We start from the raw sequence: 25,592 nt of genomic DNA on the forward strand, positions 1-25,592 counted from the left end.
ACTAAATCCAAATAGCTTCAAGCTATTTCAGCCTGGCCAAAAACTGTCCAGGTTTGTGTCTCCTGATAATCGTATTTATTTCCATGTCTAAACCAGAAAAAGGTTTTTATAAAGTCTGACAGACAAATCGAGTACAAGGCAGCCAATTTCTGCTGAAGAGCTTTGACATGATATTTGGAATGCCAAACTCTGGCCCCCTGTGCAACATTATGCTCACCAAAAACTAAAGTAGTGAGTAATTAAATGTACTTATTTATCCTCTGTAGAGAAGTAAGATATTAGGGGTTGAGTTTGAGTGCAGTAGTTTGAAGACTTAACAATCTGGCACCCTGTGGGAGGATTTAAAACACTCCCAGGTGTAACCTCAGTCTACATGCATTTCATTCCAGTGGGAAAAGCCTATCTAACAAAAACTGCAATTCAGAAAATAAAAAATTTGATCATTTCGGTTAGAGTCAGCAGTTTCTGCTCCAATTCTGACCAGCATTTATTTCTCTGTCAACTGTGTCAAAAGATTGTCTTATTTTGTAATAGAGGTCATCAAATGATTGCTTAATTCCTGTTTGTTTTATTATTTTTACAGCTAATCAGAAAATGGTTTATTAGTTGGTGTTTAACCACAAAAACATAACATAGTGTGATAGGCTGAAAAACTATTATATCTCCAGATATTGCAGTTGTTATTCATAAGATGTTCTCATACTAGTAGAGTTGACAGTAAAAATGTCTATTATAGTAATTCATATAATTTCATTCATGCCTAAAAATAAAGTAAGAAAATTATTAGAAAAAATATTTTCCATTTTGGATTCAAGATTTTTATTTAGGAAAATTGAAGTCAATACAGCAGTCATCAACCAAAGGTTGGAATGCCGCATTTTCTTTCTGACGAAATTTAAACTTGGCCTGCCAAAGTGTGCCTGTCGGTTGGAACCCAGCTTTCTGATGCTAAAAATTAGCATCAATGCTAAGCTTAGCTAACATGTAATAGCATGTATATATATATAATTTTATAACAACAAAAGTTAACATGGTTACTTGAGTGAGTTATAAAGGAAAGTTCATAAAACACATACTACTGCTCTTTTAAAGCTGCAACTTCTGACTTAGGGTTAAATACAAACTCTTGACACAGTTATTACATTTCAAACAATTATGCATAACTTTGTTTTGGTCTCTCAGTTACATTCAGTTTAGATTTTCGGTTTCAATGTGACAATGAGAAAGTTTACCGGTTATGAAAACATTTGCTTTTATTTACAGAGGTAAATAAGTCAAACAAAAAATAGATTTTTAATAACCGTGTATGTCATATGATCAAATCAAAACATTACCAGATGTCTGTAACATGGTTGTGTGGCATTTCCCCCCGTGGAGAGTTTATATCGGTTATCTTATTTTTCATTTACGGGATGCTGGTCCAGTAACTCTCTTGTGGTCTTGGCTGAGCTCTCTGTGAGCCGGCCAGGCAATACATCATGCTGACCCGCCATCCGGCATGAACAAGAGATTTACAGAGGGAGGCGGTGCCACGTCTCCCGCTGGCCCACTGCTTCCCTGTGCAACAGATCAAACAACCTCATCCAGGCACTTCTTCACATACACTGCATCTCACAAGCTTCAGCGGATCTATCGCATTCACTCCAACACACAAAGAAATGTTCCAGGAACCATATTTCTATTCACCACAGAATCCACAAACTGCCGCACACTATCTAATTGTGAAATATTCTGAGACGATAAAAAAAAAAAATACTAACAAGGCCGACAGGTTTGTCATGTTGTTAACAGGGCCTTCCTTCATGCTGAATGGAAGAGGGAAAGCCATTACCGGGTCAATGTTGCACTGAGACACAGACTGGAAAGGAAAGTGGTTGTGAGACTGGCCTGAGGTGACAGGCCAGATCCTCACTGTGCTGTCAGTAGACACCTTCCTGTCAACGAAAGCAAATAAGAAGCCACAGAGGTGCCTCTTTATTGGAAATAATGCACACCTGTGTGCTTGTGGGGGTTTATTTTCTGAATTTTGCACTTCATGATAACATACAGTCATAGTCAATAAATTAGAATATTCGTCCCAATGAGTCTTGTTTGGCAGACCACAAGTAAAAAACCTTCCAGCAGGTTTTGAGCATACTTTTCATTAAGCCACATTTGTGTTTTTAAAAAAAGAGTTTTTTATTATTAGTCTGTAATATTCTAATTCTAAACAAAATGTCATGTTTTTATTACAATAAGCAGAAAATGATCCTAATCAATAGAAATAGATTCTTTCAAGTGGAAGGACAAGCAGCATTCAGCTTCTATGTATCTCAAATCTGGAAGAAACTTCTAGAAAAATGCAAAACAGCTGAAACACCGAGTTCCTTTAAATCAAAAAGCCACCCGTCTATTCTGTTTTGAAGCATAATAAATGAAACATATTTGATGTGTATTGATGATTTGACAAAATGTCATGTCTGTTATTGGTTTTAATAACTGTAGACTATCTGACGTGTTCATTATGGGGTTTTATGATTTCACAATGTGAAGCTCTGCCATGTTGCTGAAATGTGCTGTACAAATAAACTCAAACATCCAACTACTGTATGTATAATTAATCTACATAATGTGTTTCACTTTATGAGAAGGTTCCTAAAATAAATAGACTTTTCAGTATGTAAAATAGTGTGGTCAAGGAGCCACAAGGTGAACAAAAACAAACAGCACCAGCCACCAGTTTCCAGAGTCTTCCGATTAACTTTTATTTGCTTCTTAACTCTTTAACAACCACCTTTTCTCTCTTGAGCTTCCCAAATCACTCTTTTTATAGCCAATTGGCAACACACCTGCACATGAGTGGACCAAGCCACAATTAAACAGGTAAAGAAAAAAAACAAAAAAAATAACAAAGTCTAAACAGAAACAAAAATACAATTATTAATCTAATTTACAAACTCATCTACATAATGAAATAGTCTGCAAATAAACCTTGTAAGATAACTCAAAAAGTTACTTTAAAGAAAAACAAACAGATCAATATTCAAAGAAAACCCTCTAATTGGTAGAACCCAGCAAGGTAATCAGTGACATCATCTAACCATTTAAGCAGGAAATACTGGGCCGGCCCCTCCCATACTCCTGCCCTGCTGCAGAGCTTCTAATTTATTGAATGGGTCTATATGCTTTTCCATTGCTAAGAGCAAATTAACTGTATATGTAAAGTCACATAAAACTTGACTGTTTGAGTCTGTAACTCGTAGGAAAGAAACCATTCACATTATTCCGTTTCATTTGGGGTGTGTGTGTGTGTGTGTGTGTGTGTTTAAGGGACCTGCTGAGGTTAGCTGGATCTGATCAAAGGTACAACAGAGTGGTATTATTAATGAGTTCTGATAATGATAAGCACCACATCTTCAGTTAGAAGATATCGAATTTTTCTATCAGCAATGAAAGGATTTGCTTTGCCATTTTCTTCTCTTCGTATCACAAACATTTATAATAAACTGCCGTTTTCCGTTTGATAAGCCACCCATAGTTCATGGCTCCTCACTGACATAATTATTACACAGTGCCAAATTGGACGATGCTTCTGGTGGGGTATGGGTGACATTCAAACACCCCCTCCCCCATCCAGCTTTATTCATTATAGCTACTGTAAATGTCCCTTCGACAGGGAACCAGGTGAGACACTCGGCTCAACTCTCACCTAATCAGGTCCCCGGAGACGCTGGGTGTCTGTCAAAACGCCGCTGCTTTGTGGATGACATGCCGATTATTCTTCTGTCATTAAGGTTGAATTCATTAAAACAGCTGCTTTCATGTTTTTCCTGGATTTGTAGCAAGCGGTCTGTTTCAGGCTTTTGATGTTTTTTAATGGTCTTTCTATTTATGCTCGCCATAGAAATCGGAGCTAGTGACAGATATTCAATAAATTCCCACTTATGTTTTTTCATCTGGGGTGATATTACCCCAAGGTGCTATATAGTACTTGTGCAAGTTATTGACTCTGTTTAACAGAAGTGCTTTCTTCCGCCACTTATGTCCCCTAAATCCATGTTCTCAAACTTGCCGGCACGGATGAAATTTCATTTTTCTTGAAATAGCAACCGTTATTTGTTACTGCATTGTGTCAATCAAATAAATGACCCAAGGTTGCGGCAGTCCTTTCTAGCCTTCCAGTTGCCTTGGAGCAAAATCTCAAAGTGGATGAACTCCGCTCATATTCTCCAAATTAGCCTGTTCCTTTGTGAAAACAGAAAGGCACGCTGAGACGAAAAGCAGACTTTTTTTATTTTCCCCCCAAACAGAGAGTCACCCATTTCCTGCTGAGGAATTATTAGAGCGTATCCCTCTGGCTGGCAGTGTAAAAAGTGGGCTGAGACACTATGTACTAATCATCAGATGGAAACAAAGAGAAAGAAAGGACAGAGAATTCTAATGGTAAGACTGTTCCGACCTCTTGTTTCCTAGGAATTGAATTGATATATAGGTCTTTATGAGTAATACTGCTGTGTCTTTGGAATGAATGGGTAGAAACAGGCAAGAGTTCACTTAAATATTAAAATCCTTGATATTATAGCATTTCCTGTCTTCTCTTTCTGAATACAGTTGTATTCAAAAACATTTATACCCTCTGGCACATGTAGGTTTTAAGTTGTCTTTATTTTACCTACAGTATATGTCTCTTCTGAGAGGAAGTGAATTTGCCCTGCCCCATTTGATAATGATCTTGTGGGCAGAGCGAAAGCTTAGGGTGACTTGGAGCTCATCCAAAAACATTCATCAACACAACATGAATGAAAACATATGGAAAGAAGGCATTTCTTTTTGTAATGTGATTTTTTTTTGTGAAAGACTACATTTAATAGCTAAACTAACATTCCTTCTACATTGCTTATTCTCCCTTTATCTTATTTCCAGTCAGAAATAAACTTTTGGATTGAATGAAATTCAAGTAAGTCCAAGAATATATTTAAATTTGTGTCTAATTGTATGCTAAAACAGACATAGAACAGTTGAGGTAAAAAAAAAAAGCAAGTATCAAGTTTAATACCCAGAAAAGTTACACCAAAATTAGCAAAGTTAACACATCAAATTGACATCAAAAATATATAAAGCACTTTTATTGCACTGTAGTCCTAAATGTAACCTTAGCCACAATAGCAGCAGTCTTATTTAGCAACTGGTGCCTATGATAAGATAAAGATAAAGAAAGCAACACAAGCTACAACCTGTGAGGTGTGAATGAATGCACAACCAAACTCTTAGTGGTCCAAAAACACCAACTCTACTGTGGTTCTACTTCAACCAAGCTGATTGGAGACCGCTCCAAAAGCAGGAAGTGAACTACAGCGTAGGGCATTCTGGGTAAATACAACCAGAACAAATGTGAGAAACTAACGGGAGGAGAAGCTGGTGGTCTTTTACCAAAGACAAAAGAGAAATCCCACAACTGCTGAAATCTGAAGCCACTCCATTTTTGTTCACATTTTGGAAGAAGGAAGTTGCGCTCAGTGTCTTCTTCTGTGGTTTTTATGTTGTTTTCTTCAGTACTCGGTGCAGCGCCACCACAGGCGAGGAGGGGAACAGTTGTGATAATGATTCCTTTTGTTTTAACTGCTTCTGCATACAATAAAGTGCATTAGTTCTGCTCAAAAGCTCCCCACACAGCATGATTCTTCCACCACCATGCCCGACAGCTGGTGAAATGTTCTTTACTCCTCCTACTATGACCAATCAGCTCTCCTCTGGTTTATAGGTCTCCTCTGACCTTTAAACCTTTTGTCTAGAACGCTCGTCCTGGTGGGCAGCTGTAGATCTCAGTCTAGCTTGGAGTTGAGAGTAATGGAGAAAGTTAGTCTTTATAAAGAGAAAATCACTTCACTCTGGGCAGTGACACCATGCTTACTATTCAGTGTGACATTGTCTTTTGGGGATTTTTTAAATAATTAATGAGTTATAATAACCTATTGTAATGAATGTGCAATATTTATTAGAATCTCTACAACACGTTTTAACTTCTGGCTCCTAAGAAGTTGTAAGAAAAACAAAATAATGACCTGAATGCTTTATCAGTATCTAATGCTAATGATTTATTAATTCATATGGATTTCTTCTGAAAACACATTAAAATGATAGTTTTCCTTATTTACTGTGGTTACACAACAATTTTACAGACTCCTTGTTGTCTCGGCAAAGCACATTACCAAGGCAGAAGACTTTCACAATACACTGCTTTCACAATATCATCTATGCAGAAACAAACAAACAAAAAAAACCCTCTTAAATCCAGGCTATAAATGTAAAAAAGCTCAAATTGTACCAACGGTGTTATGTTCACAGTGACCCCAGGCGCTGATGCTCATGAAGAGAATCAGCCCAGTCTGTCATTTAGACAGGATTCGAAATGACAGACTGGGCTAAATGAGATGTGACTCAGCAGGTTCACTTTCCATTTAACGAAAGACACACACACACACACACACACACCCACACACACCAACATTTCACGCAGAATAACAGGACTTGATAAGTATTGATTTCCATGAGTAATTTGAGATTATCCAACACCGTGCATCAAAAGTTTTTCGACGTCGCAGTTCTTCTTATTTGAATTAAGGCGATCTGTCTCGGCTCAAAGAGAACTGAGGGATGAAAAGAGTTTTTCTTTTTTTTTTTTTTAATATGCTGTGGCTGAGGGTTCATTACGCTTTGATTTATATGCAATTTCTTATTCTGACTCTCAGCAGTCGCTTCACTCCACAGAGAATTTCCCTGTTTTTTTCTGCTGATTTCATGTTACGGTCTAACACAGCAAAAAAATGAATCCTGAAGATCAGCATGTTTCCCACCACAATGGCGCGAGTGAACACACGCTCCCCCCCTTTTCTGCTTTTGCCACAATTTTGACTCAAACCGTAACATCCTCAGAGTGAGTCCCTTCTGAAGGGATCCGTCTGCTTCATATTTATACCTGGTGAGGAGCGAGTTGTGTTTCGCTCTGCTTTGCCAGCCAGAGATTTCCCTCGCTCCTCACAAAAACACAAGCCGCCCTTTAAACATTCAAGTCATGGCTCAGCAAGGCGGTCTGCTGTCAATTTTATTTAGAAACCTCCGTGGCCTGTTCTTACATTTAAACCGGCTTTTTTTTTTTTTTTTTTTTTAACCACACCATCCCCACCCGGTGTCCCTGCAGACCGCCCCACCTGTAAGACTTCCTGGTAGGTAACGGGGGTAAACACGGCCCGTATCAGCACTTAATGCAATCACGGAGCAGAGCAGAGAGAACCACATGCCTCAGCAAACACCGAGTTACAACCTGTGAGGTGTTGAGCTGAATCAAAAAACGCCTCGCTACATTCACGCTGTTATTCCTGAAGTGTGTGTTTCTTCTGAGAGCCGCATCCCTGAAACTACCCCCACCCCCACCCGAGCCCCCTCTGCTGTGTGGCGTTGGCCTCTCATCCAGCAGACGGCGAGGATATGATGATGACTCCCCAGGTTGTAAGTCTGACAATACGGCATGTTACTCACAAAGCAAAGCGATGGTTCCTTCTGTTGGGAACACAAGGCGAAAATCCCCCCCTCCATACATCAGATTGAGACGCCCCGGTGAACGCCAGAGGAGCAAGCAGACTGTGGAGGTTTGATGACATAATGAGGGCAGTGGCATGCATCTCCTATTAATTTTGCCGTTTCTCTTTACTCAGAAGAATCACATCGGCCTTGTGAGTGTGTCAGACTGCAGATGAACGGAGCTGAGGTGAAGTGGTCGTCACAGGGGATCTCAGACTCATTTGCATGGATTTGGGTTTGATTTTTTTTTTTATTACTGTATTCTCCTTTTCTCCTGGAATTGTTTTGTTCTCATCCCCCCTGTGTGTGTGGAAAAGTCTTAAAGCAGAAAAATGTTACTGATGCCCTTGGTGATATTTGTCGAGTTGGAAGCTGGGAATCATTTCAGTTTATTCCCTTGATAGTTCTGCATGTAGAATGAGTTTGGTATTAAAGGAAAGGTTGGCTCATAAGTCATCTGTTTAGAATAAGTAAAATATCTATCCAACTTATTCATATAAACCCATGAGACTTTGAATAAGCTTCACCCTAATCTCATACATAAATACATAAATATATAAACATAATTTGATTTGGTACTATGTTTTCAAAGCTCTAACTTTTTAAGAGCACACCAGTTATATATTCAAATTTTACATTATCTTGATTCCTCATCTGATTGTAATGAATGGGAATGAAACCATGGGTGCATGTTTGAGACAGCTGTGACTGTACAACAGTTACATCAACATCATCACGCAAAACTCACGTCTTAAGATCTGTGATTATTAACCATTAAAAAAAACATCACACAGCAATGTTACATCAGATTGCTACATACAATTAGCCGCCAAGCTACTTTACTGTAATATTTGTGATCTTACCAGAAGCTGTAAATATCACATTTTTGAAGGTACTTCTCATTTTTCTGCTAATATGATGGGTAATATGATGTTTTCTGCTAGTATGATGGGATTTAAGCTGCCAACTATCAATCCCAGCTAAGATGTTTCCTTCATCGGCAACGACGACATCAAGGTTAAGAAAGTCAGCGTTTAGCTTTAGCATTGTTGCTAAACAACCTAAAGGGTGATTTAAAAAGATAAAATAAAATTTTCAAGACGCTGAAACGACCTCAAGCACAATTTAGTTTGACAGGACTTTACTTTGACAAAGTTCATATTCTATAAAAATAATTCACGTGTAGATTCTATTTAACATGTGTAATCATGATATGCTAACAAAAATAAAGCAGTGCTTTTAAGAATTTATTCTTCACTGAACATTACATTTAAAGCAAACCTCTTTGATTAACGGTTAAATATTATTAAAAGGTTAAAACTGTTGCCCGTCAATATTTATTTATTTCTTTAATAGGACAAGCTCATTGGTTAAAAACTAGCTACACGTTAGCATTGGCCCTGGCGTCTAATTGTTTTCTCTTTCCGTTTTATTCAGTTTGTTCAATAGACAATATTAATAAAGCCATACAGTACATCAAAAGTACTGACCACCTTGAATGTTTTACCCTTTAATTTCTTTTACAAATCAATCACTTTCAACAAAATGTGACTTTTTAGGCAAAAAGTCCCCTTTAAAGTTGAAGTAAAAACTGATTTGTAAAAATAAATGTTACTTTTTTGTCAATTTCCAACTCAAAGTTTTTTGACAAATGTTTTTTTTATCCAAATGTTTTTGGGGTTCCTTTTGTCTTTATTTGGGACATAATTTAAAAACAACTCAAGATTTAATTTGGCCCATTAACATTGATTTACAATTAAGTATAAATCACATCAGAGCTCAGTGATCTGGCTCTTTTCAACCAAACCAACACACTGTAATTTAAACTGAACGTGCTAATTACAGAAGTGAGAGTTGATTTACTAGTAAATGTTGTGTTTTAGAAAATTAACTAAATGAAAAAAGGAAAGAAATCTGAGCATGGAGAGGAACTCCAAAGGGAACTGTGAATGAATGTTAAGCTCAATTATTTGCCTGTAAGGGTTTACCTTTTTCTGTCAGTGTCTCTTGACTTAGAGAGGATTTCACACATAATTTGGATTTATTTTACTGCAATTAACTCTAAGAACACTTGCTTCATAAAGGTTCTGAAAGAAATCGTTCAAAAACTAAGACCTAGAAAGTCTGACAATTACAGACACCAGAATTATGTAAAAAAAACAAACAAACAAACAAAAAACATCAGCATCAAAATTATTCTCACCTCATTGTGGATGAGAGTAACCTGTACATCCTTTTGGAACCAGCTGGTATCCCTGTTCCGGCCTCTATTAACCAAGTCATTTCATCGCTGGCAGAGATTTGGCTTTTCTGCTCCAACAGCGGTTGGATCTGCCTGGAGGTCTCCTGAAGTAGGAGGGCTCTTGATTCTCAGTCAGTTCAGTGAAGGTCTTGGTAGTTCCTGTCTTTGAATTTGTAATCAGCTAATACTGGCTTAATAATGCCTGAGAGAAGGAAAACAAACCAAACTTTGCTGGAACTTTTAACAAAGATTAGACAAAATCACTGACTGATCCAGTTGTACTAAGGCTTCTGGTTCTAGTTCTGATCAGGCCCGGTGGCATCGGTGTGCATGGCCTGCTGACAGATTCAGCTGTGCCCCCTCTGGACTGGAAGCTGTTTGTTGTTTTTACCTCAGAGTGGCCAACTCTCTGTTATTCCTATATCGATTTGATACAGTAGGGGCTTCTGCCCTTCCCATATCTGTCACTTTTTTTTAATACGTTAACACATCGTAACCTCCTTTTCCGAGCCTCCTTTAAACGCAACATGAGTGCTAAGATGCTGGGTTTACACCTGTGTGGCAGTGAAGGAGACCTGCTGTTGATGTGCAGAGCTTCACAGGTTTCTGTTAGAATCATGGCAGCAAACCAGCAAAACGCAAAGAACTTTGCAAAGTTTTTTCCCAAACTAACTGACTGAGTTGAGCTGTTGGATGCAGGTAATGTTAGCTAAATGATGACTAGCTAATACCAATACAGCACCTTAAGCTCATTAACAATTACAGGGAATGTTGTTGTCCATGTTCAAAAGTGGGTAGTACTTGTTACATTCACTTGAGCATGGGCGTAGGTTTGGGTATGGACGGTCGTGACATGTCACGACCAATATTCAAGGGATATAAAATAGTCTCGACCAATTTTTGCCATATTAATTAAAAAAAAAAACATATGTATTTTTTAACAAAAACAAAAGAAATAAATGAAAATCTACATTTCAATATACTACGCAGTGGTAGCATTCATTTTAAAATTCGCTGTTATGAACTATGACGACCCATGCAGCTATTGGCTCAAAGAACGTGGATCTACGTTCTTTGATCAGCTGCAACAGGTGGCGGCCAGCTGGCCACACGCGGAACGGAAGCTTGGTCCATGGTGCTGAAGGTGAACGCGTCTCCTTCTGAGTTTGACATTTATTATGAGTCTCCGAGACCATGTCGCCACCAAAAAAGAAAAGGACGACAGACATTAGAAGTTATTTCGCTACCTCGGCTGTAAGTACAGTGAGTGGACCCATAAGTTAGATATCTATCACGCAACGCATTTGTTGTAAAGTCCGGTGTTTAGTAAGGTCAGCACTGAATGTGAGGTAGAATAGGTCTGTTAATTATGTAATATTTTTTCACATAGGATGCTCAGACAGCAGAACAAGGGGCAGAGCAGAACGATGGAGAGGTGGCTGGAGCTTCAGGGCTCCAGGTGAGGTGTTAGTTCATAATATCATAATATCTCAACAATTGGATCTTTTTCCTGAAGTGCAAGAAGTCATTTTTTGTTCTTATCTGCAGTTGTGTTTGTTGTATAATCAGTAGATCCAGAGGATATTTCTTTTGATCTTACTTGTAATGTTTGCTGAATTTTGAAAAGGAAAAAGTAAAGTGTTCTTGAACTGATCTGCTGAGTATGACTGTATCTGGTTGTATACACAAGATGTATGATGAAGTTATGGTTATGGTTGGGGGGAGGGTATTATTAAGCCAATGTAGTGCCCCCCCCCCCCCCCCCCCCCCCCCCCCCACGACCGCAAAAATGGTCGGTGCGGTTGGGGGGGGGGGGGGGGGGGGGGGGGTCAGTAAGTTGTAAGGTCCCACCAAAACTTAGACCAAACCTACGCCCTTGCACTTGAGTAACTTTTTTAGAAAAAAAAAAGTACTTATAAGAGTAGTTTTACTGCACTGTACCTTTTTCTTTTACTTGAGTAATTATTATTGCTACGTAGATTAATTTTTCCCCCCAAAATAAGCTGATGCCCCAGAACTCGTCTGGAGCCGGCGCTGGTTCTGATACTTTTGGAGGGGCAGCACACGTCACAGCTTGATCAGGAAAAAAAGTGTGAAGTATTAACACTTATAAATAAACCAAATTTATTGACTGATTGTAACAAAAAGAAAGTGAACTGAGTCACAGTAGTTATGTTCCCATCTAATTGCCAGGCAAATGTTTCAAATGTCACACAAAAAAAGGAAAACGTGATTTAGGCGTGTTTCCATCTACTGGTTTGGAGTGAATCAACCAGGCTTTGCACAGCATAACTTCGCCAAACGTTGATGTTACCTATGGGTCTAATAAACAGGAAGTAGAGGTTGTAAAGAAGCATAGATCCCAAATCTTGGCGATCTTCCCAACATCAACTAGCATTTTTCCAAGTTTCATGCCTCTGATAAGCCATAGTCCCACCAGTTGATGAGAAACATGGCAAACGTTCTTCCACTTCCTTCTTATCATAATCACTCATTTTTGAAAAAGCATACATTTTTTTTCTGAAATTAAGTAAGTTGTTTCTAATTCTGCCGATTCCACCAATCTTTTCTAATGCACAAAAAACCCCATTGAACCACGATTAGTTTCTTCTTTAGGTTCCCATAATTGTGGACATAAGAATTCTGAGTAAATGCATTCTGACATGCATTTACTCGCTGTGTAGCCCAACTATGACCAATCATACAGCACAGGAAAAACATTCTTTAAGTAAACAGAAATAGAATATATGTGGGTACATTTTTGTTGCTGATAACCATTTCTGCTCCAACCACTGAAAGCGAGAAAAAACTGTCATGACAAGAGACATCAAGATTTGTTGAAAGAACAAACAAGTTGCCATGCCAACTTTTTTTTGTCAAAGTTTGGCTTTTGTTGCCTTATTGTTGATTATACTGCAGGAATCATACTGGATGGTAACACTGTTAAGAGCAATGTGGAGGCGCTACAGTTACAACACCCCAAATATAGAGTGACTTTCATGGCTGTGCTAAGTTAGTGTCCTAAGTTAATGCACCTACCTAGTAAACACTGTGAACACTTGAGATTCCCTCTAAACATTTTCATGACTGGCTATTTTACTAGTTCAAACACCAAATACACCAAAATATGTACAAATGTGCATAGTGGAGACCGTCTTAGCAGCGCTGAAGAAGTTAACATCGACAATCTTATTTATTGTCTTTAGATTTTCTAGCTCGTGGAAATGAGGAAAAATTTGGAACAAAAAATATTTTACTTTAGTTTGAAAGTATGATGCTGGCCTTTTTCAACATCACTGATGGAAGTAACCAAATGTTTGCCAAAGGTTCATTTCAGGTGGTTCAGATGCACTAACCAAAAAGTTTCTTGCCACTGTCATATTGGCGCCACAGATTAAAGTTACGTTCACATCTGCACTGCTTAGTCTTTAATCTGTGAAGGAAAATGATTATTTTGGTTTTTAATGCAGTTAATCTTCCAACATGTGTTAATCACTCGTATTTGAAAAACAGGTTTTGTGTGACCTTTCGAAAGAGGTCCGGAGGAGACAGGCAGACGCCTTCCACTGTCTGTTTAAGAGCATACAAAAGCCATAAAATTAGCATCTCCATGGAAACGGCAGCTGGAATGTGGGAGTCGGCGAGATTTATAGCAACGCTGGGGGTTTTCCCTCCAGTGTGCTTGGACAAAAAACAGAACACCTTCGAAGCTGAGCTCTAAGGGGGGCTGTAACAGGTCGCTGATTGGTCAGACAACGGAGCGCCTTCTTTGCATATATTAAATAGGGAAACGCCTCTGTAGTTTATAGTTCCAGGTCCGCAGCCGAGAGAGAAAAGGTTTTTTCCATCTTTTTCCTCCACGTGGGCGCCTTTGTCTGTCTTCTGTGTTTCGTGTTGTCTGTTTTCCCTTTGTCTGTATAAAATGTATATCTCTGTACCTCTGCAGCTCTGTTAACGGATTCATGCGGTGCTTTGTATGAATTAAACTATGTGATCTGTGACGTCATTGTGCCTCGCCTTGTCTTGCAGCCGTGACGACATCCGCTCGAGACCCGGCTAACAGGAGGAAAAGGAGAGCCATGCTTTTTCCAAAAGTTTAAGCTAACCTAATAACTTTCCTTTCTTAACAAATCCAACTCTAGTTTGTTTGCCTAGAATAGGAGTCGGCAACCCAAAATGTTGAAAGAGACATATGGGACCAAAAAAACAGAAAACAAATCTGTCTGGAGCCGCAAAAAATTAAAAGCCTTATATAAGGGTTATAATGAAGGCAAAACAGGTTTTAAGTGTTTATATTAGCCTTCTAATATGAATAAGTGTATACATAATTAGTATTTATAATTAAATGTTTATTTTCCCTGCAGTGCGTTCTGGACGGAAAGACGCACCACGTGACTCTGTTGTACGATGATGCTTTAAGTTTACCTTCCGTTGCAATATTAATGTATTATGTTTTGTTGCATTGATAAAATTAAAGAAATGCAATATCAGATTTTTGATGTCATTTTTATTAAGATCCACAGGGAAAGGGTCATTTTTTTCTTTTGGAACTCGGAAAATCTGCTCTCAAATGCAGTTTGCGTAACGATGATCACTCTTTGTAAATAATCCCCGTAAAGTGTGTGATCAAAACAACAAAACGGAACGTGCATAGCGTGGCCCTTATCTGGGCAACAAACGGAGCGCAATAAAATGAAACCTGCATTTATAAAATAAAACAGCAGATTTTTGAAAAGGTAAAGTATATAAAATTAAATTAATACAGTTTAAGTTTGATTTTTGTGCAAATGCCAAGCAAGTCAGGTAAAACATAGCAGCTTCCTCTTCTCTTTTGACACACAACCATCCTCAGACCGGAGCAACAAAACACAATAATATTGCTAAGTGTCATTCTAAATATATACTGACAAAAATCACTAATCAATTTATAAAAACACTCACTTTGTTACTAAATATACAGTATGTGCCTATGGCAGGATTGTGTTCTTACGTGTTTCATGTGACTTCTGTTTACGGACATCAATGGACAGCTTCTCAACATCCAGCATGTAAGATGTAACTTTAATCTTGATGCAGTAGCTAATGTAGCGCCTTCCCTGGAAATGTCTTCCCACATTACCGGATTTTTCAGACTATAAGTCGCTACTTTTTCCCCAAACTTTGAACCATGCAGCTTATATATGGACGTTTCCAGCTTTTTAAAAAAAAAAATTTGTAGGTGCAGCTTACAGAAAGTACGGTACTATTTTTGTTATTTGACAACTTCTCGCTACAGAGCAAACATTCAGGTAATCCTTCCTCACTGGCAATGAATGCAAATGATTTGGTCCAAGAATTGTAGAATCTCTCCTCGGCTATTTTCCTCTTTGCTCTCCATGGCCCACCACATACCAGTCAGTTTGTTTACAACAGCCACCAGCCTGGCACCCCGCCCAGCTGAAAGAAATGTGTCACAGCTTATGACGCAAATCTTCGTTGACAGAAATGTTGAAATTTAATATTTATTCTACACATTTTTATAGCATTGGAAAATGGCAAGAATGATTGTGTCATGTTTGTCCTCCTACAGAAACCATATTAAAACAAAAATATATATTTCCCACCCCATCTTTTTCCATTCTCAAACGGGTTGCCGACCCCCGGCCTAGAAAGTCCGAACTACACCGCAGGGCACTCTGGGTAAATACAACCAAAAGAAACAGGAGAGTCTAGCACTACCGAGTGAAATGGTTCATAGTCTTTTACTAAATAGAAAAGAGAAATTCTACAACCACTCAAATATGAAGCCACTCCATTTTTGTTTGCATTTCGTGAAGAGTTGCACACTTGTCTTCTTCAAATGTTTTTTGTTGCTTTCGTCAGTGGTTCTTGCTGCAGTGCCACTACTGGTGAGGAGGGGTGCAGGTTTTTCAAAAGGTTTGGTTTGGTTGACAGTGCAGTGTAAAGGAGAAATACAGCAGCTGAATGTTGCAACTTTGGGCGCCAATCGAACCTCGTCTACCGTACCATCAGGTGTGAAAACATCCTAAGGTTCCAGCTACGGTAGATCATTGCCCTGACCAAGCCTTCTCGCAATGTGAATAATGAAGCTATAGTCCAGAAATTCATATGACTTGGCAGTTGTGTGGTTCTCACCAGCAACAGTCAGAGTAAAAGCCCAGGAAGAAGGAAGGAGTGTCTCTTCTGACCTTTTTTTGTTGCACTTTCAGAGTATTACTCATGCGTCTGCACTCGTACCATTTACTGAGTGACACAGGTGTAAAAATCGAATAAATGTGAACAGATAAAAAAGGAAACACAAAATGCCACAGAAGAAAAATCCCCAGCGCTACCAGAATGGCTGTAGAACGTACAGCATGATAAGCTGTTGATACAGACAGATATTCCCAGAGTGCGCTCCACTCAAACAGACTTCTTTATATTACATGAACGCAGCTTTAGAGCACTTGAGAGGTCTAAGATGTTCAAAGAAAAACTGCCTCATCAGCAGGTTTTAGAAAATGGACAGTTGGGATATAACACAGACGGATCCCTCCACAGCTTGGGTGGTCCTGTTCTGGTGGGCTACATATTAATTACTTTTCTGCTCTAACAATGAGGTCGGTTTTAGGTTTTAGAGTGAAACACTTTATGCATGAATAAAAAGTCAAAATAGAGCCAAGGAGGAAGATATGAAACATATCCTCGTCGACTCGAACTGTTCCATTTTTACAATAACTGTCCCAGAAGTCCTCATCTTTGCCATTCTGATATCTAAATGTCATCTGATAGACTGCAAATGTTCTTTGTGAAGGAACACGTCAAAATGTCAGTCTGCAGTGAGAACCTTCCCTGTCAGCGCCCACGTATTGAAATGTGATTAATCCAGCAAGCTGGAAAAAAACAGGAACAAGATGTTACAGAGTCAGCTTGTGATAGAAATGACTTTTTTTATCTCAAGTATGACAAAACTTTAAGAGGAGGAAAAGTGCTGGGTTTTCCCAAGATGTAGAAAACATTTTTTATGTTTTTTATTATTGTTGCTGGCATTTTAGGTGACAGACTGGCAGATTAAGCAATGTTTTTTCAAATCTTGACATGTATTCTTAATTTGATTTAGGTCTGAACTTTGACTAGACCAGGAGTCTGCAACCTTTAGAATTGAAAAAGCCATTTTGTCCTCGGTCCAGCTAAATAAAAACTTGTTCAGAGACGCAAATATTACATAATCTTTTTTTAAAAAAAGATTATTTTTGATAAATATCTATTAAAGAAAATTAAAGTCCCCTCATTTTATATCTGTTTTTAGATTTTGTGATAAGGAACTACAACAATTTTGTAATAAAATAAATGGATCCATTTTCTATGGGATATTGATATTTGAGGAAAATACTATGAAAAATTCTCTTTTATTTCCCTGAAGTTTATTTAGACACTTTAATGTCTGTAGGGGAGAGTGGGGTACTTTTCTTATTTAGGATCACTGTATTAAGGCAACTGTAGTTTGGTTGCTGATTTATATACTGCATCTGCTTATATTTCAGGATATTGTGGGTTCCTTCAAATAATCAGAATGGGTGTAAACAGTACTGTTTTGATAATATAGGATGCACCAAAAAGTTATCTCATGGCTCAACATAATGGAAAACTAAAAAACAAAATCGATTTTACATGATACTGCCCCTTTAAGTGTTTGGCAGCCTCTAACAGGTTTCCTCCAGGATGACCCTGTGTTTAACTCCATCTATCTCCCATCACCTCTGACCAGTTCCTCAGCTCCCGCCGCAGAAGAGCATCTCCACAGCATGACGCTGCCACTTTTTCTTCCAGTGGAAAAGCTGTGCTCAGGGTGTTTATCATGCTTGGTGGGCAGATGTCATTTCTCCAAGTCAAATCTGAGTCTGTCGGGCTTTCAAGCACAACATGCAGCTTGGCGATAAGAGACCTAACCATGACGATAAAACCCAGGGTTAAACCCGAAGGTGCCTCGCTAATCCTGCTAATCTAAAACCGAAGTGACCTTTACCTCTCAGCCCCAGCTGGGCTGCTGAGAAACGGATGCATCACGCTTATATAGGCAAGAGGTGACGAAAAGGTAGAAAGACCAGAAACATTTAACCCATTGAATTTTGCTCCAAGAGTGTATGGGCACAAAAATTATTTATTTAATGTTGACACGACGACCAGATACATGTCAGACTGAATGACACTGATTATAGTGCAGAATGTCACAGCTTTTTAAAAAAAATTACTGTAGGGAAGCTGTCAGCCACTTGTCATCAAGGTTTTGCCATCAAAGACAAAGAGAAGATGAATGAACTGAAACCTCTTTGATTAATGCTAAGTGTAGCTGCACATATATTTTATCTAACCTGAAAACATTCAGATGGAAACTAGAGACAATTCCAGCAGCAGTGGTACTGCCTCGTGAAGATATTTTGTTTAAAAGTTGTATTTCAGGGCTTCAACCAAAGTATTTTACTGGAGAGTCAATAAATGTGTCTCATTTGGGCCTTGGTGCCTTGCAGAAGAGAAGCAGGTAGGAAGTCATTTCAAAAGAAAAGTCTTAAGATGTCCTCTTTAGCGCAAACCTTTTAGTAGATGTCTTAGATCAGACAAAAGTTGTGCTTGTTGGGCTTCGTACAGGAGAAAAACTATGGCCTAGTCCACACATAACCAGATATCTGGGAAAATGAATACATTTTTATGCATTTTGACCTTTCTTCTGTACAAAAACTCAGTTTTATATTACAAAAACAATCCATCCATCCATCCATTTTCTTCCGCTTATCCGAGGTCGGGTCACGGGGGTAGCAGCTTCAGAAGGGAGGCCCAGACTTCCCTCTCCCCGGCCACTTCTTCCACCTCCTCCGGGGGAATCCCAAGGCGTTCCCAGGCCAGCCAAGAAACATAGTCCCTCCAGCGTGTCCTGGGTCTTCTCCGAGGCCTCCCCCAGGTGGGCCATGCCCGGAACACCTCACCAGGGATCCAAGAGGCATCCTGACCAGATGCCCGAGCCACCTCAACTGGCTCCTCTCGACGTGAAGGAGCAGCGGCTGTACTCTGAGTCCCTCCCGGATGACTGAGCTTCTCACCCTATCTCTAAGGGAGAGCCCAGACACCCTACATAGAAAACCCATTTCGGCCGCTTGTATCCGCGATCTTGTTCTTTCGGTCAGACCCCAGAGCTCATGACCATAAATGAGGGTAGGAACGTAGATCGACCGGTAAATCGAGAGCTTCACTTTTTGGCTCTGCTCTTTCTTCACCATGACAGACTGGTACAGCGCCCGCTTGACGGCAGACGCTGCGCCTGTCGATCTCCCGCTCCCTTCTTCCCTCATTCGTGAACAAGATCCCGAGATACTTGAACTCCTCCACTTGGGACAGGACACCCCCCGACCCGGAGAAGGCACTCTACCCTTTTCCGGCTCAAGACCATGGCCTCGGATTTGGAGGCACTGATCCTCATCCTGGCCGCTTCACACTCGGCTGCGAACCACTCCAGCGAGAGCTGCAGATCATGACCTGATGAAGCCAATAGGACAACATCATCCGCAAAAGGCAGAAATGCGATCCTAAGGCCCCCAAAACGGATCCCCTCAACACCTTGGCTGCGCCTAGAAATTCTGTCCATAAAAGTGATGAACAGAATCGGTGACAAAGGGCAGCCCTGGCGGAGTCCAACTTTCACCGGAAATGAGCCCGACTTACTGCTGGCAATGCAGATCAGACTCTGACACCGGTCATACAGGGACCTGACAGTCCGTATCAAAGGGCCCGGTTCTCCCGGAGAACCCCCCACAGGGCTCCCCAAGGGACACGATTGAACGCCTTCTCCAAGTCCACAAAACACATGTAGACCGGTTGGGCGAACTCCCATGCACCCTCCAGGACCCTGCCGAGGGTGTAGAGCTGGTCTAGTGTTCCACGACCAGGACGGAGACCACACTGCTCTTCCTGAATCCGAGGTTTGACTATCCAACGGCCCTCCTCTCCCGGACCCCTGAATAGACCTTGCCAGGGAGGCTTAAGAGTGTGACCCCTCTATAATTAGAGCACACCCTCTGGTCCCCCTTTTTGAACAGGGGGACCACCACCCCAGTCTGCCAATCCAGGGGAACTGTCCCCGATGTCCATGCAATATTGCAGAGTCGTGTCAGCCAACACAACCCTACAACATCCAGAGCCTTAAGGAACTCTGGGCGGATCTCACCTTGCCACCGAGGAGCTTTTTAACCACCTCGGCGACCTTGTCCCCAGAGATTGGAGAGCCCAACCCAGAGTCCCCAGGCTCAGCTTCCTCAATGGAAGGCATGTTGGTGGGATTGAGGAGGGCTTTGAAGTACTCTGCCCACCGGCCCACAACGTCTCGAGTGGGCCGGTGGGTCAGCAGCACACCATCCCCACCAAAAACAATTACTTACTAAAAACTCTGACCAAAGTGGACATTTGAAAAAAACACTGGTTTTGTGATTGCGCACATACATGTGAAAATAGAGATTTAGGCCACTAAATCGCAGGTGCATAACAGCCTGCGACATAGTTATATTCATATTATATCCATTCGACATTATCTTGGTTTTTTTAAACTTTCTATTTATGCGAGTTCATGTGGATGAAAACTTTTCTGAAACCAATTTCATGCGTATGATATTGTTTTTATTAAATTATGTGGCGAAGATATTCATTTTTATGAAGACTTGACTACATTTGTATAAGGCCTCACACTACACAAAAAGTCCTTGGCTTTTGTTCAGAGGTTGATTTGCACATTTTGGACCAAAACATATTCTCTAGAACCCATAGACCCTCTCCTTCCTGAGTGATGTGATGGTTGATGACGTGATAAACATTCTCATTAGAAAGAGAGGAAAAAATGGTGCTTGTGTATTTATATTCTGTATATGTAAACCTTCGGTTTCAACTGTAACACAATTGACAATCTGTGGCCTAACACAAGTATTGCTATTTATAGACGCTCTGTATCCAGTCTAAGGAAACAGATTGACACCTGTGGCTGTAACATGGAAAATGTGGATAAAAACTAAACTGGGTCTTTTAAATGTTATTTAAGTGTGAATTGTTAAGTCTTTATTTATAAAGCAAAGAATAATTACAGGGGATAGTATAGCATAGCACAATTACCGGAGAGCTACAGTTGGAAAAACTGTCATAATAAACAGGACATCTTCTATTGTCTTTTCTTAGAAATCCACTATGAATATTGTTGCACTGCCAGTGGAGCATGGAGTGTATATTTGAGTAAAATTGCTCAGACTGCAATGTATTTGCTCAGTGATGCCTCAGCAGCACTTACTCCTCTCACAGATGGCTGCCTTCCAACAGCCTGGAGGAACATAGTCAAGTCTGAGATGCTTTTAACGGTTACCCAGCGACTTGGCTCAGGTTGTGTTGGTATTAGAAACATCTACAGAGAGTAATGTATTTTTATTTCAGCCTCCCAGGTGGAAATGAGCAATAGAGGCTGCTGAGAGCTTCAAACTATTGGGGGAAAAAGGTGAATGGTTGTCGAGAAGAGACCTAACTGCATTAACTTCCCAATAAGACCTAAAGGGAAGTTTTACTCATCTCTTCAGGCATTGAGATTTCAATTTCTAGGTGATTGACGTTCCTGAAATTTAAACATTTTTAATAAAACTTTTTTCAGAGTAGTGTGATGATACTGAAGTCACTGCAACATTTTGTTTCACAATTTTGTCCCTACAGTGACATCAGGAAGCCCAGTCATACAAGTCTCCGTTTTCGCCGCGAGAGAGAAAATGAGACTAAACCACGACTATTTGATCAGATGAAACTTTTCAGTCAAGCTATTTCTCAGTGTCACATTTCTTTATGTCTGATGTATGGGGTTAGCGGGTGCAGCAGGGCCTCATCTATCATCATCAAGTCAAGCTAGCGGGGCTCTCCTGACCACTGAGCGGAGAATCTCAGGAGACTGACGCCTCAGAGGAACATCTGTCAATCAAAAGGCTGGTGGAGGCCTTGCTGCATTTCCATCTTTAATGAACCACAAAAAGCTCATGAATCTTACACACCATCCCGGCGCTGGGAAGGGCATGTCAACAAGTGCCACCCTGTTGTGTGGAAGGGAAAACACAGCCTCCTCGCCTGGAAAATCACAGCTTGTGGTTTACTCTCTAGGCTTCTCCGTATAGCAAAAAATCCAGTATCAGTGACAGTAATGCTAACAGATAGTCAGAAAAAGGTCAAGGCAATCTCCAGATCCATTTTATTTATAAAGTGTATTTGAAAAAAAGAGCTTAAGTGATGTACAGTACCAAAATAGATCAAACCAAGACATACTTAGAAATAATAAGTAAAAAAAATACATTAAAGCCAGAATAAAACATCCTACAAAGACTGTAGTAAAATAAAAACAGAAACGACAACAAACCAACAAATACTGTGTCTAAAGCCACTGAAAACGAGAGAAGAAAGGATCCAGGACTAGTTGAACATGTTGGCCTAAATATTGGACCATTACACGTCATTTATCCAGAATGCATTGCAGCGTGAACAACATGGCGACATTCCTGTGAAAATATTTTATTAAAATTTATAAAAACTAAATAACCTACAGTATTATTACTGTATTTTTTTTTTTACATCTACAATAAATATTTCCCAAATAAAGTCTCCCTAACTGTGGGGGCAGTGCACCAAAAACCACTGAAGAACAAATTGAGCAGAACTTCCTTCTAGGGCTGAAACGATTCCTCGAGTGATTCGAGTACCTGGATTATTAAAATTCCTTGAGGAAAATTTATCTGCCTTGAAGCTTCGTTAAGTTATATTTTATTATTTAATGCACTGTGTTCCAGCCGGGTTATTACTTGCATTGCACAGCGCTCTCACTTCCATCTGAGTTGTTAACGAAAGCTAAGTGTTAGCAGCATAACGTCCAGTTTTCAAGTTTAGCTTGGGAAGATTTTATTGATTCATGATAATGTCCGGGTCTTTGTCATTTTTCGGGGGACCAATAAGCATCCTTAAAATGACTGGCGCGATGCCTGGAGTACGGCAGCCGTTCTCCTCCTGGAGCTGCTGCCTGGTGGCTGGTTCAGAGCGAACGGCGGGGAAGAGCGCTGCAGATGTATTTATACAGGTGAGAAGAGAGACTGAACACTGCGGGCGGCTGAGCATAAGATAATTAACGTGAGTGTAGCTTTACGGACGAACCGGAAAATGTATTTCATATCATCCCGGTCTCAACAAATGGGTGGCGGAGCTCATCATGGCGGCACGCAGCTGGTAGACGAGTTTCTGTGTGTGATGAACGAAGGTGTTAAATCCCGTCACTAACATGAACACAAAAGCTATAAGTGTTTGGGCAAGGTGAGAGTTCATCTGTTAAACTCACTGAAGATAAATACATAAACCAAAAGCTGGAGTATAGACATTTTTTATAAGCGTATTTGTGAGCCTGCCTCTTTATTATTACACTGAATATAATTTCAGATTTTTTGTACAACTTTTCTTCATGTTAACTTGGCAAGTTAACCAAGTTAAGTTCATTTGGGGCTAATGAACACAGCCAAGAGCTACAAGCTCCCTGATGAGAAGAACAGATATTACGCTTGTTTATGTTCACCAGATGGTTGGTGCAACTTTTAAGTGGAGACCTGGGAATACAATAATTAACCTATTATTGCTACAGGTTAATTTTCTAAACTACAAAAAAGTTATTGTTAGGGAAGCTAAAATGTGAAAAATTGGACTGACGGTGATGTGATAGTAATGCTGCTGTTATGTTAGATTTACCAATGTTTTATTGTATCTTTTTTTTTATCCGATTACTCAATTAATTGTAAGAATAATCAATAGATTACTCGATTACTAAAATATTTTACAACAACCCTACTTCCTTCTGCACAAAATGTAAAAAACGAAATCCATTAGAGTTTGGCAGTTGTACAGTTTCTCTTTTGTCTGGTAAAAAAAAAGAAAAAAAAAAACTACAAGCCATTGCTAATGCTAGCACTAGACTTGCATAATAGTTATGGTTATATTTACCCAGAATGCTCTGCACTATAGTCTGCTTCCTGCCTTTGGATCAGTTGAATTTATCAACTTTGATCCAGATTTTTATATTGGTGCATCCCCATAAATTACCAGTAAAAATGTTAAAAACTTTAAAGGGTCATAAAACACATTTGCATAAACCATGACAAGAGAGTTGTTCTCTGATATTAACTGCTTATCCCTTTTTTAACAAAACTTCACTTCAGACATCCTAAACTACTCCTTTAATTTACTAAATATATGATTTCTTTGAAAGTTTTGTTCAAAGCAAAACACTATCTGGAAAAGGAGAAATAAGCTTCTTGGAGAAGTAAACAATTATTGTTGGTGCCTGTTTTTGCAGAGCAAAATGGAAGGAACCCAACGCTTAGAAAACATCAGTTTTCTTGGTGAATTACTGCATCATCATTATAAAGATGCTGCAGTACCTTAAAAATCCCTCAACAGGACCTCATTCAAACCTTCTGCGGTTGAAGGGCAGCAGCTCATTTGTCAGCTGAGAATCATTTTTGTTCAGCTTTCAAGGCTAATCAGTGGTTGGCGCTCTGGTTTAGGCAGAAAATATTCAAACACAGCTGGAGACAAACGTCCTTAGAATAAAAAACTTGAAATGACAGTCCCACTGCAGCAGAGGAAGAAAGAAAAGGAAAGAAAGGACACACATCACCTGGATGTCTACACCCAGACAAAGTCAGCCATTATTCAGCCCGAAAGGATGACACTAATTGAGGTCACTCCTCTGGAACATGTATTTTTTCATAAATTTTCTTTAGACAATTCACCCGCAGGATGAGAGGATAAATTCTCCAAATGAGTCAATTTTCCTCAGGGACTGAGCACAGAAGTCAGAAATATGGGATAATTTCACGGAATTATAAATATGCATAAACACAATGTGTAGAAGAATACTTGTTTGCCGGTAACAAGTTGCTAAGCTGCAAACAGTATGTCATTAATTTGTAGCGAGCTATGCTCAATTACTCAATTTTCTCCAAGGAGTGACGGACAGCCTGCGGTTTTAACTGCGGGTTCACAGTTTAGAATTAGAAAAAAAAAAAAACAATTATTTAATTCGGCAATAATTATTGTGACTGCAGTAACACACAAATCACAGTGTGTTAGAGAGTCTTGCTCGGCATTCCCATTCACCTTCAAAGTTCATTTGGGGCTAATGAACACAGCTAAGAGCTACAAGCTCCCTGGTGAGAAGGACAGATATTACGCTTGTTTATGTTCACCAGATGGTTGGTGCAACTTTTAAGTGGAGACGTGGGAATACAATTACCTTCAACAGAGACGTTGACACAAAAAATCCTCCTCTTTCAGCCGTTTAATAATGTAACTGCTCGTTTTAGGTGACTTTGATGATGCCACAAATACTAAAGGAAGTGAATATTTGTAATAATTAAAACTGGTTTTAATGAGTGTTTCCCTCATTAAAAGGATATTTGAGTGCTTTTTTCCCTCTGTTCCAATCATAAGCTAATGGAGTTAGAATAAATGTGAAACAAAACCTTTGATGTCTGTCAATGTGGTAATTTTGGACTCTAGGATCGCTCCCTTTCAGTTCATTTCCTATGGAACTTGCATGACGAAGCGCCAGTCACTTCCCGTCCTCTAGCCAAACGCACCAACCGACGAAATGTATGCATGTGAAGTTTTGAGCTCATACATGAAGACGTGCACACAAGGTCCAAGACAAGAAAACTGAAAAATGTCTGTCAATGCTGTCGTTCTCCGTGTGTCGAGCCCATCATGAGGGCTCTTT

The sequence above is a fragment of the Xiphophorus hellerii genome, chromosome 20 (assembly GCF_003331165.1).
Source record: "Xiphophorus hellerii strain 12219 chromosome 20, Xiphophorus_hellerii-4.1, whole genome shotgun sequence".
NCBI classification, from domain to species: Eukaryota; Metazoa; Chordata; class Actinopteri; order Cyprinodontiformes; family Poeciliidae; genus Xiphophorus; species Xiphophorus hellerii.